This window comes from Budorcas taxicolor, chromosome 1 (genome assembly GCF_023091745.1).
Source record: "Budorcas taxicolor isolate Tak-1 chromosome 1, Takin1.1, whole genome shotgun sequence".
NCBI classification, from domain to species: domain Eukaryota; kingdom Metazoa; phylum Chordata; class Mammalia; order Artiodactyla; family Bovidae; genus Budorcas; species Budorcas taxicolor.
Window position 1 is genome coordinate 185,477,308 of NC_068910.1, and position 12,553 is coordinate 185,489,860.

Sequence of the window (12,553 nt, forward strand, 5' to 3'; positions counted from 1 at the left end):
ATAGGAAAAGGAGTACGTTAAGGCTGTATGTTGTCACCCTGCTTATTTAACTTCTATCCAGAGTACATAATGAGAAACTCTGGGCTGGAAGAAGCAGAAGCTGTAATCAAGATTGCCAGGAAAAATATCAATAACCTCAGATATGCAGATGACACCACCCTTATGGCAGAAAGTGAAGAGGAACTCAAAAGCCTCTTGATGAAAGTGAAAGAGGAGAGTGAAAAAGTTGGCTGAAAGCTTAACATTCAGAAAACGAAGATCATGGCATCTGGTCCCATCACTTCATGGGAAATAGATGGGGAAACAGTGGAAACAGTGTCAGACTTTAATTTTGGGGCCCCCAAATCACTGCAGATGGTGACTGCAGCCATGAAATTAAAAGATGCTTGCTCCTTGGCAGGAAAGTTGTGACCAACCTAGACAGCATATTAAAAAGCAGAGACATTACTTTGTCAACAAAGGTCCGTCTAGTTAAGGCTATGGTTTTTCCTGTGGTCATATATGGATGTGAGAGTTCGACTAAAAAGAAAACTGAGTACAGAAGAATTGATGCTTTTGAACTGTGGTGTTGGAGAAGACTCTCGAGAGTCCCTTGGATTGCAAGGAGATCCAATCAGTCCATCCTAAAGGAGATCAGTCCTGGGTATTCATTGGAAGGACTGATGTTGAAGCTGAAACTCCAATACTTTGGCCACCTGATGTGAAGAGCTGACTCATTTGAAAAGACCCTGATGTTGGGAAAGATTGAAAACAGAGGAGAAGGGGACGACAGAGGATGAGATGGTTGGATGGCATCACCGACTCAATGGACATGAGTTTGGGTATACTCCAGGAGTTGGTGATGGACAGGGAGGTTTGGCGTGCTGCGGTACATGGGGTCGCAAAGAGTTGGACAGGACTGAGCGACTGAACTGAACTGAACTGAACCACAATCTTTGGGCTTCCCCAATGGCTCAGTAGGTAAAGTGTTTACCTGCAGTACAGGCAATGCAGGAGACTCAGGTTCTATCCCTGGGTCGGGAAGATCCCCTGGAGGAGGAAACAGCAACCCACTCCAGTATTCTTGCCTGGGAAATCCCATGGACATAGGAGCCTGGCAGGCTATGTCCATGTGGTCACAAAGAGCTGGATACCACAGCACACTAGCACACATCACAATCTTGAATTCAATACAATGAAGAAAGATCTTGTGGTGGCCTTTCTTTCATCCTCCTCTTTATCCATCCTTACATTAGGAATGCAGAGATTAGGACTGTGGTTTAAGTTTATAACTAGGTGCCCCGTATATTTTGTAACCTAAAAGTCCAAAATCTGTCTATGTCAATTTCATAGAACAGTTCACATAATAATAATAGCTCACATCTATTCAGCATTTACTGTGTGTTTGGCACTAGTCTAAACACTTTACATGGACAAACTCATTTATGCTCTAAAACATTCCTGTGAGATTGACACAGTCACCATCATAACCTCAGATATGCAGATGACACCACCCTTATGGCACAAAGTGAAGAGGAACTAAAAAGCCTCTTGATGAAAGTGAAAGTGGAGAGTGAAAAAGTTGGCTTAAAGCTCAACATTCAGAAAACGACGATCATGGCATCTGGTCCCATCACTTCATGGGAAATAGATGGGGAAACAGTGTCAGACTTTATTTTGGGGGTCTCCAAAATCACTGCAGATGGTGACTGCAGCCATGAAATTAAAAGATGCTTACTCCTTGGAAGAAAAGTTATGACCAACCTAGAGAGCATATTCAAAAGCAGAGATATTACTTTGCCGACTAAGGTCCATCTAGTCAAGGCTATGGTTTTTCCAGTGGTCATGTATGGATGTGAGAGTTGGACTGTGAAGAAGACTGAGCACTGAAGAATTGATGCTTTTGAACCGTGGTGTTGGAGAAGACTCTTGGGAGTCCCTTGGACTGCAAGGAGATCCAACCAGTCCATTCTGAAGGAGATCAGCCCTGGGATTTCTTTGGAAGGAATGATGCTAAAGCTGAAACTCCAGTACTTTGGCCACCTCATGCGAAGAGTTGACTCATTGGAAAAGACTTTGATGCTGGGAGGGATTGGGGGCAGGAGGAAAAGGGGATGACCGAGGATGAGATGGCTGGATGGCATCACTGACTCGATGGACGTGAATCTGAGTGATCTCCGGAAGACGGTGATGGACAGGGAGGCCTGGCGTGCTGCGATTCATGGGGTCGCAAAGAGTCGGACACGACTGAGCGACTGGACTGAGCTGAACTGTCTGGTTTGCTAGCCAGTGCTGTTATCATTACACCGTCTAACTCTCAAACTAGCAAAATGGGGATTTATCTTGGCACTGAGATGAACAGAAAACAAGGATGAATTTTAGTAGTTCTGCAACTTTGAACCGACTCTGTGATGCTGGCAATGGCGCCTGCTCTGGGCCTTTGTTCCCTCATTTTAAAGGTAAACAAGATGAGACTAGTTCTTTCCTTTGCAGCAATAAAATGCTAAGGTATAGGTTCTCTGTAGGTGACTATAGTTCACAAGTATTCATATAGTGCTTGTTACTTTAATAAATACTATTTATCTTAATACTTTAGTTTTAGTATTGCTGGTATTAGAACTCTGTATGCAGCCTTTTAATCCATCCAGCGCTCTGCTTTCTATTATTCTTCAGTACTCTATTCTTCAGCAATTTTTTTCATGTCCTACATCAAAATTAACGTCAAGCAAAATATTGCTTTTATTTAAACACATCTACTCTTCTCACATTTCAAACCACTCTTTCTTATTTATTTATCCATGTCAATCTCTGTTTTCTGACCTCAGCTAATTCATTCTTCATGCCAGTCATAATACCCTAATGGTATACATTAGCCATTCTCTACTTCCTTTCTTCAAGTGACCATTACATTCTACTCATGAAGTACTAAATCAGGGTTGAGTGAAGTCACTCCAGGTACTTCAGCTCAATATCAGCACTGCCTTTAAACTGAACTCTATTGTTGCACAATGGATAATGCTTTGGACTTCTAAATTGCACTCTAGACATCCTATGTAATTTTTCCATTGGTAGAAAATACTGAGCTTGCCAGCTTTAACTAATTCTTCCAAAATGTCCACTTTCAACTGATGATAGGATTAAAGCATATCTTCAAAATACTTGCACTTCAATTCCTAGATTTTTGATTAATAACTAGGGACTGTAGGCCAGCCAAGTGGACACTATCACAGTCCACCCCTTGTCAAGGCACTTATCTCCTTGGAACAAATGTCACTGAGTCTTAGTCTGCAAATAAATATAATAACAAAATTATATTTCTTCTGAACATGATAAAATATCTTGGGAACAACAAAAGCAAACTAATCATTTTCCTTAAAAGGGGATGAAAAGTCCTTGGGTGATGTTCATTCTTTTCCTTTGATTTCCTGCAGTTTAAATGGTATGAGATAAAGCTAACTGTTACTAATAAGTTTTATGTTAGATGATAATGGGATAATAGATGGAAGAAAATAAAAATATTTAAGATATATATAAAAAATTCATAACAAATTGAGGATGAAATATTCATGATTATAATCTTTTCCCACAGTGATCATGTGGCCAGAACTAGTATTTATAAATATCACCTTCAATTACCCACTCTATATTTCCTTTGCCTGCAGTGGTCATAGATCATTACTTATGACCTATGTAGGTCATGTAGTCATGACATATTCCATGACTTTATTCCTGAAGTATTGGAGCCATTAGCAGTTCTTCCTGAATTGGGTTTCCATAGTTTTCTATTGACTTTACAGAAGATAGTAGAAATAAGAGATGCCCTAAAGGATCTTTCATATTCCAGACATACTCTTCCTTAACTCCATTGTGTAGTCAAAGACAAATTTACCTTACATACAAGCTAACACAGAAATCCACTTCTTTGTTATTTCAGAGGCATGAAGAGCCCAAAGTGACCTTCTGATGCTCTTAATTTTCAATTCAGTGGAATCATCTTTATGTCTCCAAGTAAAAGCTATTTTCCCTTTTGAACTAAGATTTCTAGACCAGCAGAACATAAGATTATGGATACAGGAAGCAAACATTTTTTGCCAGTGAATCACTATGTGTAATAGTGAATGGCATTTACTCCCATTTACACCCTCTGATGTTAGGAGAAAGAACATAAAATTCTGGATGCTGATTAAGATTATATGCAGCATTCTGGAGCTTGTCTAAGTCCCCAAGATATTGCACAATAACAGAGTCTTCAAAGCTATTCCATTTTTCTGGCCAGCCAACTGCTTCAAGATGATGGGGAACAGGATAAGCCCAAAGAATTCCATGAGCATGGGCCTAATGATGTACTTCATTTGTAGGAAATTGAGTTCCCTGATCAGAAACAATGATATGTGAAATAACATGATGATGAAGGATAAGACATTCTCTAAGTCCATGGATGGTAGTTTTAGCAGAAGCATTATTTCCATGCAAGGCAAATCAATATTTAAAATATATCATTTTTAGTAGACTGAAAAAGTACTGCTTCTTTCATGATGGACATATTTCAATGTAGTTAACCTATCACCAGGTAGCTGGCTGATCACACCAAGGTATGATGTCATATCAAGGACTCAGTATTGGTGTCTAATGAATGCTAGCTGACTGAGCTCTGAACAGTAACTGTATCCAGGTCACTTCTGTGAGAGGAAGTTTATGTTGCTAAGCCTATGCATAATCTCTATCCCTGAAACCATGGCTATTCTGTTCACAAGCCCATTCAACAATGAGAAGAGCAGCTAGGGTAAGAGATTCACTGGTATCCACAGTCAAAGTCATCTTTTGTGATTATTAAAAATCTTGCTTTGCTGACATCACTGTTTGGTAAACATTCACATAGGACATAAATATCTTCATACTCTTTGACCACTCAAAGAATTCTATTCATATAGCTCCCTGCCAAACCTCCTTAACACCAGATTTCAAATTGTGTTCCTTCCCTACTGCCTGATTATTCAGCCAAACTGTTGGCCAAAATACCATGAGTTAGTATGGGCTCTTGCTACACTTAAACAATAAAACTTTATTATCTTACAGTACCATAGGGCAGAAGTCTGATACTGTCTCAACAGGTTAAAAATAGTGGTGTATGGCAAAACCAATACAATGTTGTAAGGTAATTAACCTCCAATTAAAATAAATATATTTATATTTTAAAAAAATAGAGATTTTTAAATTAGGCCTGCATTATTTTCTGTAGTCTTTGGATAGGATTTGTTTCCTTGCCTTTCCAGGTTCTGGAGATTGCTTGCATTCTTAAGTGGTAGACTTTTTCCTCTATCTTCAAAGCTATCAAAGGTGAATCAAGTCCTTATCACATCCCTCACATGGCATCACTCTGACCTCTTCCACAGTCACATCACTGCCTAATTCCAAAGCCACTTTTACATTTTTAGGGGCTTGTTATAGCAGTTCTGTACTCCCTAGATACTGAAATCTGTGTCAGTAGGGTTCAACCAAAAACCTAGAGCCAGTAGGAGATAAATATTAAGAGATTTATGATAAGGAATCTTTTTACGTGATTTCAGAGGCTTGAAAGGCAAATATGAAACTCATAGGGCAGCCCATCAGAAAGGACAGGCTATAATTTTGGGCATGGGGCTGAAGCTGTTGTCCACACGTGGAATTTCTTCTTTAAAGAAGCTTCAGCTTTGATTTTAAAGGCTTTCAGCTGATTGACTCAAACTACTCATATTATTTTGGATAATCTTAAAAATGATCCACTTACAGTCTTTAATCACAGTTACAAAATACACTCATAAGAACACATAGATTGACATTTTATTTAATAACTATGGGTGGAGAGTAGCCTAGCCAAGTGGACACATCAGAAAGACCATCACAATATGTTAAGTGTCAATATGACTTTTTTGTCTTAATCCTTCCTCAGGCACGTATGAATTAAAACACCAAGGAACTTAATAAAAATGTCTAGCTACGATTTTCAAACTTTTAAAAAGGAATAGCAATATCAGTATGGCAGAGCATAATGATGAATACTCTATAAACTGTTGACTATAGTACCAGGCACATAGCAGTTGTTTAATAAACAACCAATCTACTTCTCAAAAGTAGAAAATAGAGTCTGTGAAACTTTTCACAGACCACTGCAAGAACAAATTGAATTTAGTTATATGTATTTAATTAGGACCTATAATATCTTATTGTAATTTTTCATTTACCTCTCTCTGTCTCCTTCTGATCAGTCTGTGAGGTTGTAGAGTTCCTAAACCATTTCCAATCTTAGTTCCTCCTATTTTTAACCTACCATTAGTTAGTGTGCAGCCTATGGGCTAGGAACTGTCTTTTTTGCTTCCTTTGAAGTGCAACTATTGTTTAATATTCATAGCAATAATAGTGAGTTATTTTTCATGATGACAGTGATGACAATGATGACTATTTGCTATAGGTTTACAAATATGATTGAGCCCAAACTATTTGACAGTCACTGGGGATACAAATCAACAGGGCAAGTGACCACAGTGGATGAGAGCCTAAGGGTGAGACAAATATTAGACAAGCTGACAAGTGATTAGTCCAAATAGCAGCCCAACTAACAGTTCTTCTTATGTAATATTTTCTCAGGGCATTTTTAAGTACTTTAACTCTATTAACACAATTAAAGAAAGAATATGAAGTATTGTATTTAAAGAAAGATTAATGGAGACGTGAAAGATTTAGACTACATGAAAAGTTAATGGAGCAGAAATTCTACTAATCTATTTCAGAATAATTATTTCTCATCTCTATTTTAAAATCCAATTAAAGGTAGCTTGTGTTTCAAACAGAAATAGCTATATCATTCTACAGCTTCTAAAAATTAACGTTGAACCTCTTCAGTCTCATCATTGTACATTAAAAGGATATTGAGAAAACTATACATTGGCAATGTAACCAAAGTTCAACCTTAGCAGTATTGTTGAGCATGGCAACTGAATGCAGAGTCTTGCTGTCACATTGGAGGTTGGTATGATATGGGATAAATCAAGCACACCCTATGTACAGTGATTAAAATGAAATCCATTTACTGGTATATGTTTCCTGGCTTCCACCACTGCCAACATAATTGCCACTGCCAAGGCTTTATGTTCAATGAACTCAATCAGCCAGTCCAAATAGTCACATGTTGATGCTGCATGGTGCCAAGCAAAGGGGAGAGTTTCTAGGGAGCCTGGGAGGGGGGATAACTCATACAAATGAGCTTTTTGGCAAGATATAATCCCCTCTGGAAGAACACCTACCTTTCAAAGAGCATACTGCATTTTGCTAGGAACGGGTCCTGACTGTGTTCCTTTTAAGAAATCCTGGTAAGCTTTATCATCACTGATAATATGAGTCTGATGGTGGCAAAAATTCTACTAATGAGTGCCTACTATCTCTGAGATGAGTTTTCGAGATGATCACTTATTCTCAAAACATCTTTTGTTGCTGTTTCTCTATTCGAATAATAACTTTTCACATTTAATAGTCTTGCCATAGCTTAATACGGCCATAATTTTTTTCCCACTTTAAAGTTAAATTAATAAAGAGTGTAAGAAAAGAGTATAAAAAAGAACAATGTGTAGTACAAATAATGAAATAAAATACAACGAACAGATAAAGTACAACGAACAGATAAAATAAAGGTTTTCTATAGTTAAAACTCAAGTTTATTCTAAGAAGCATATTTATTTTGTCTTTTACATATAGATGATTTGTTCTCTTAATTTTTACCAAGGAGCATTTTATTGCCCTTGTACTTTTCCATAAAACTGAACACAAAATTTCCTATCTTCTTATTTCAGTTTTCCCAGAGTGGATATAATGTATTCCACTGTTTTCACTACTCTATTTCTTTGGCATGTCACACTTGCTTTCTTGAAAGCATTGAAAATATGGTTGCTATAGACACTGATAAATAAGTCTTTTTAAAATTATTTAGCTTGTAGAAGACAGAGAACAAGAGTTGATGTTTAGCAAAGCAGATTTTGTAATGATAAGGCTGTTTATAGTTTATTCTTGGTACATGTTGTGTCTTGAATCCTTAGTATGACTTTGATAAATGGTTGGGTTTTAACTCAGTTTTATTGCTAAAATATTTTCCTTGAAGTTGTGAATAGATATGGAAAGGTCAAACACCCAAAACATCAGTAACTTCAAAATAGTGATTTTTAGATTTTACCGCCAAGGGAATTAATATTTAAGTTTTAAGCTCACATAAACATAAATTAAGAGGTATGTAATGGTTCTTTTTACATGTGTATATATGTATGTGTGTGTTTAATTTTTTTACACTGTTATGTAGAGAAACTTTTTAATTAAGTAAAAAAGACAAAATCTACAGATGCTATGATTTGTGCAAAAATCCATCTCTAAAATCAACACTCTTCAATATTTTATATACAAAGAGAAACAAAAAAAATTACAAACCACTGAATTAAAGACATCATTTCCCAAGAAAAAAATCGCAGTTCTTGTGTATTTCCTTAACATTTGATAACCTTTTCTCCCCTGTTCTCACCACCATCATCTTAATCAACACATCAAAAAGAGACAAGCCTTTCTGGGATCTATGGGAATTTTAATATAAATGTTCATGAGCTAATAATTTCCAGTAATTTATAGAGTTAAGGAATAAGTGGTACAATCTAGTAAAGAATTTAGTCATCTTCAGTTCAGTTCAGTCTCTCAGTCTTGTCCAACTCTTTGTGACCCCATGAACTGCAGCACACCAGGCCTCCCTGTCCATCACCAACTCCTGGAGTTCACTCAAACTCACGTCCATCAAGTCAGTGATGCCATCCAGCCATCTCATCCCCTGTTGTCCCCTTCTCCTCCTGCCCCCAATCCCTCCCAGCATCAGAGTCTTTTCCAATGAGTTAACTCTTCGCATGAGGTGGCCAAAGTACTGGAGTTTCAGCTTTAGCATCATTCCTTCTTACTGAGGTGTTAATAAAAAAAAGACTGAAGAGATATTCACACCAGCTTTCTAAGCAATTTCCTCCTTTAATTCTAGAGCCAAAAGATGGAGTGAAACTTTGAGGGACATTTTCTTTTCCTGATTCTTTCTCTTCTCTACCCACCCATCCCCAGTGGTCTATGCCCATCCACATTTAAATTACTAATCCCCCTTCTCCTTCTTTTTACATAAGCCATTATTTAAGAGGCAATCTTGAAAAAATTATGCTTATAAAGAAAAATGTAATTTCATGGTTTTTGTTTATCCTAGGTCACTGAAGGTCCTGGGATGCTCTATCACTGTTGTTTGACATTGCCATTAACCTGGTTCATACTATTTTTATTATTTATGGGTTGAATGGGTTTGAATATCTGTACTTGCTATTGTTCAGTTGTTAAGTCATGTTCCACTCTTTGCGACACCATGGCAGGCAGCATGCCAGGTTTCCTCATCTTCAATTATCTCCAAGAGTTTGCTCAAATTTGTGTCCATTGAGAAGGATAATGGAGAAGGGAATGGCAAACCACTTCAGTATTCTTGCCTTGAGAACCCCATGAACAGTATGAAAAGGTAAAATGATAGGATACTGAAAGAGGAACTCCCCAGGTCAGTAGGTGCCCAATATGCTACTGGAGATCGGTGGAGAAATAACTCCAGAAAGAATGAAGGGATGGAGCCAAAGCAAAACCAATACCCAGCTGTGGATGTGACTGGTGATAGAGGCAAGGTCCGATGCTGTAAAGAGCAATATTGCATAGGAACCTGGAATGTAAGGTCCATGAATCAAGGCAAATTGGAAGTGGTCAAACAGGAGATGGCAAGAGTGAATGTTGACATTCTAGGAATCGGCAAACTGAAATGGACTGGAATGGGTGAATTTAACTCAGATGACCATTATATCTACTACTGCAGGCAGGATTCCCTAGAAGAAATGGAGTAGCCATCATGGGCAACAAAAGAGTCCGAAGAGCAGTACTTGGATGCAATCTCAAAAACGACAGAATGATCTCTGTTCGTTTCCAAGGCAAACCATTCAATATCACGGTAATCCAAGTCTATGCCCCAACCAGTAATGCTGAAGAAGCTGAAGTTGAACGGTTCTATGAAGACCTACAAGACCTTTTAGAACTAACACCCAAAAAGGATGCCCTTTTCATTAAAGAGGACTGGAAGGCAAAAGTAGGAAGTCGAGAAACACCTGGAGTAACAGGCAAATTTGGCCTTGGAATGCAGAATGAAGCAGGGCAAAGACTAATAGAGTTTTGCCAAGAAAATGCACTGGTCATAGCAAACACCCTCTTCCAACCACACAAGAGAAGACTCTACACATGGACATCACCAGATGGTCAACACCAAAATCAGATTGATTATATTCTTTGCAGCCAAAGATGGAGAAGCTCTATACAGTCAACAAAAACAAGACCGGGAGCTGACTGGCTCAGATCATGAACTCCTTATTGCCAAAATCAGACTTAAATTGAAGAAAGTAGGGAAAACAGCTAGACCATTCAGGTATGTCCTAAATCAAAGCCCTTATGATTATACAGTGGAAGTGGGAAATAGATTTAAGGGACTAGATCTGATAGATAGAGTGCCTGAGGAACTATGGAATGAGGTTCATGACATTGTACAGGAGAAAGGGATCAAGACCATTTCCATGGAAAAGAAATGCAAAAAAGCAAAATGGCTGTCTAGGGAGGCCTTACAAATAGCTGTGAAAAGAAGAGAATTGAAAAGCAAAGGAGAAAAGGAAAGATATAAGCATCTGAATGCAGAGTTCCAACGAATAGCAAGAAGAGATAAGAAAGCCTTCTTCAGCAATCAATGCAAAGAAATAGAGGAAAACAACAGAACGGGAAAGACTAGAGATGTCTTCAAGAAAATTAGAGATACCAAGGGAACATTTCATGCAAAGATGGGCTCAATAAAGGACAGAAATGGTAAGGACCTAAGAGAAGCAGAAGATATTAAAGAAGAGGTGGCAAGAATACACAGAGAACTGTACAAAAAAGATCTTCATGACCCGGATAATCACGATGGTGTGATCACTCATCTAGAGACAGACATCCTGGAATGTGAAGTCAAGTGGGCCTTAGGAAGCATCCCTATGGACAAAGCTAGTGGAGGTGATGGAATTCCAGTGGAGCTATTTCAAATCCTGAACAATGATGCTGTGAAAGTGCTGCACTCAATATGCCAGCACATTTGGAAAACTCAGCAGTGGCCACAGGACTGGAAAAGGTCAGTTTTCATTCCAACCCCAAAGGAAGGCAATGCCAAAGAATGCTCAAACTACCACACAATTGCACTCATCTCCCATGCTAGTAAAGTAATGCTCAAAACTCTCCAAGCCAGGCTTCAGCAATACGTGAACCATGAACTTCCAGATGTTCAAGCTCATTTTAGAAAAGGCAGAGGAACAAGAGATCAAATTGCCAACATCTGCTGGATCATGGAAAAAGCAAGAGAGTTCCAGAAAAACATCTATTTCTGCTTTATTGACTATGCCAAAGCCTTTGACTGTGTGGATCACAAGAAACTATGGAAAATTCTAAGAGAGATAGGAATACCAGGCAACCTGACCTGCTTCTTGAGAAATCTGTATGCAGGTAATGAAGCAACAGTCAGAACTGGACATGGAACAACAGAGTGGTTCCAAATAGGAAAAGGAGTACGTCAAGGCTGTATGTTGTCACCCTGGTTATTTAACTTATATGCAGAGTACATCATGAGAAAGGTTGGACTGGACAAACACAAGCTGGAATCAAGATTGCCGGGAGAAATATCAATAACCTCAGATATGCAGATGACACCACCCTTATGGCAGAAAGTGAAGAGGAACTAAAAAGCCTCTTGATGAAAGTGAAAGAAGAGAGTGAAAAAGTTGGCTTAAAGCTCAACATTCAGAAAACGAAGATCATGGGATCCGGTCCCTCACTTCATGGGAAATAGATGGGGAAACAGTGGAAACAGTGTCAGACTTTATTTTTTGGGGCTCCAAAGTCACTGCAGATGGTGACTGCAGCCATGAAATTAAAAAACGCTTACTCCTTGGAAGAAAAGTTATGAGCAACCTAGATAGCATATTCAAAAGCACAGACATTACTTTGCTGACTAAGGTCCAACTAGTCAAGGCTATGGTTTTTCCAGTAGTCACGTATGGAATGAGAGTTGGACTGTGAAGAAGGCTGAGTGCCAAAGAATGGATGCTTTTGAACGGTGGTGTTGGAGAAGACTCTTGAGAGTCCCTTGGACTGCAAGGAGATCCAACCAGTCCATTCTGAAGGAGATCAGCCCTGGGATTTCTTTGGAAGGAATGATGCTGAAGCTGAAACTCCAATACTTTGGCCACCTCATGCGAAGAGTTGACTCACTGGAGAAGACTCTGATGCTGGTAGGGATTGGGGACAGGAGGAGAAGGGGATGACCGAGGATGAGATGGCTGGATGGCATCACTGACTCGATGGACGTGAGTCTGAGTGAACTCCGGGAGTCGGTGATGGACAGGGAGGCCTGGCGTGCTGTGATTCATGGGGTCGCAAAGAGTCAGACACAACTGAGCGATTGAACTGAACTGAACTGAACTGAGTTAGTGAT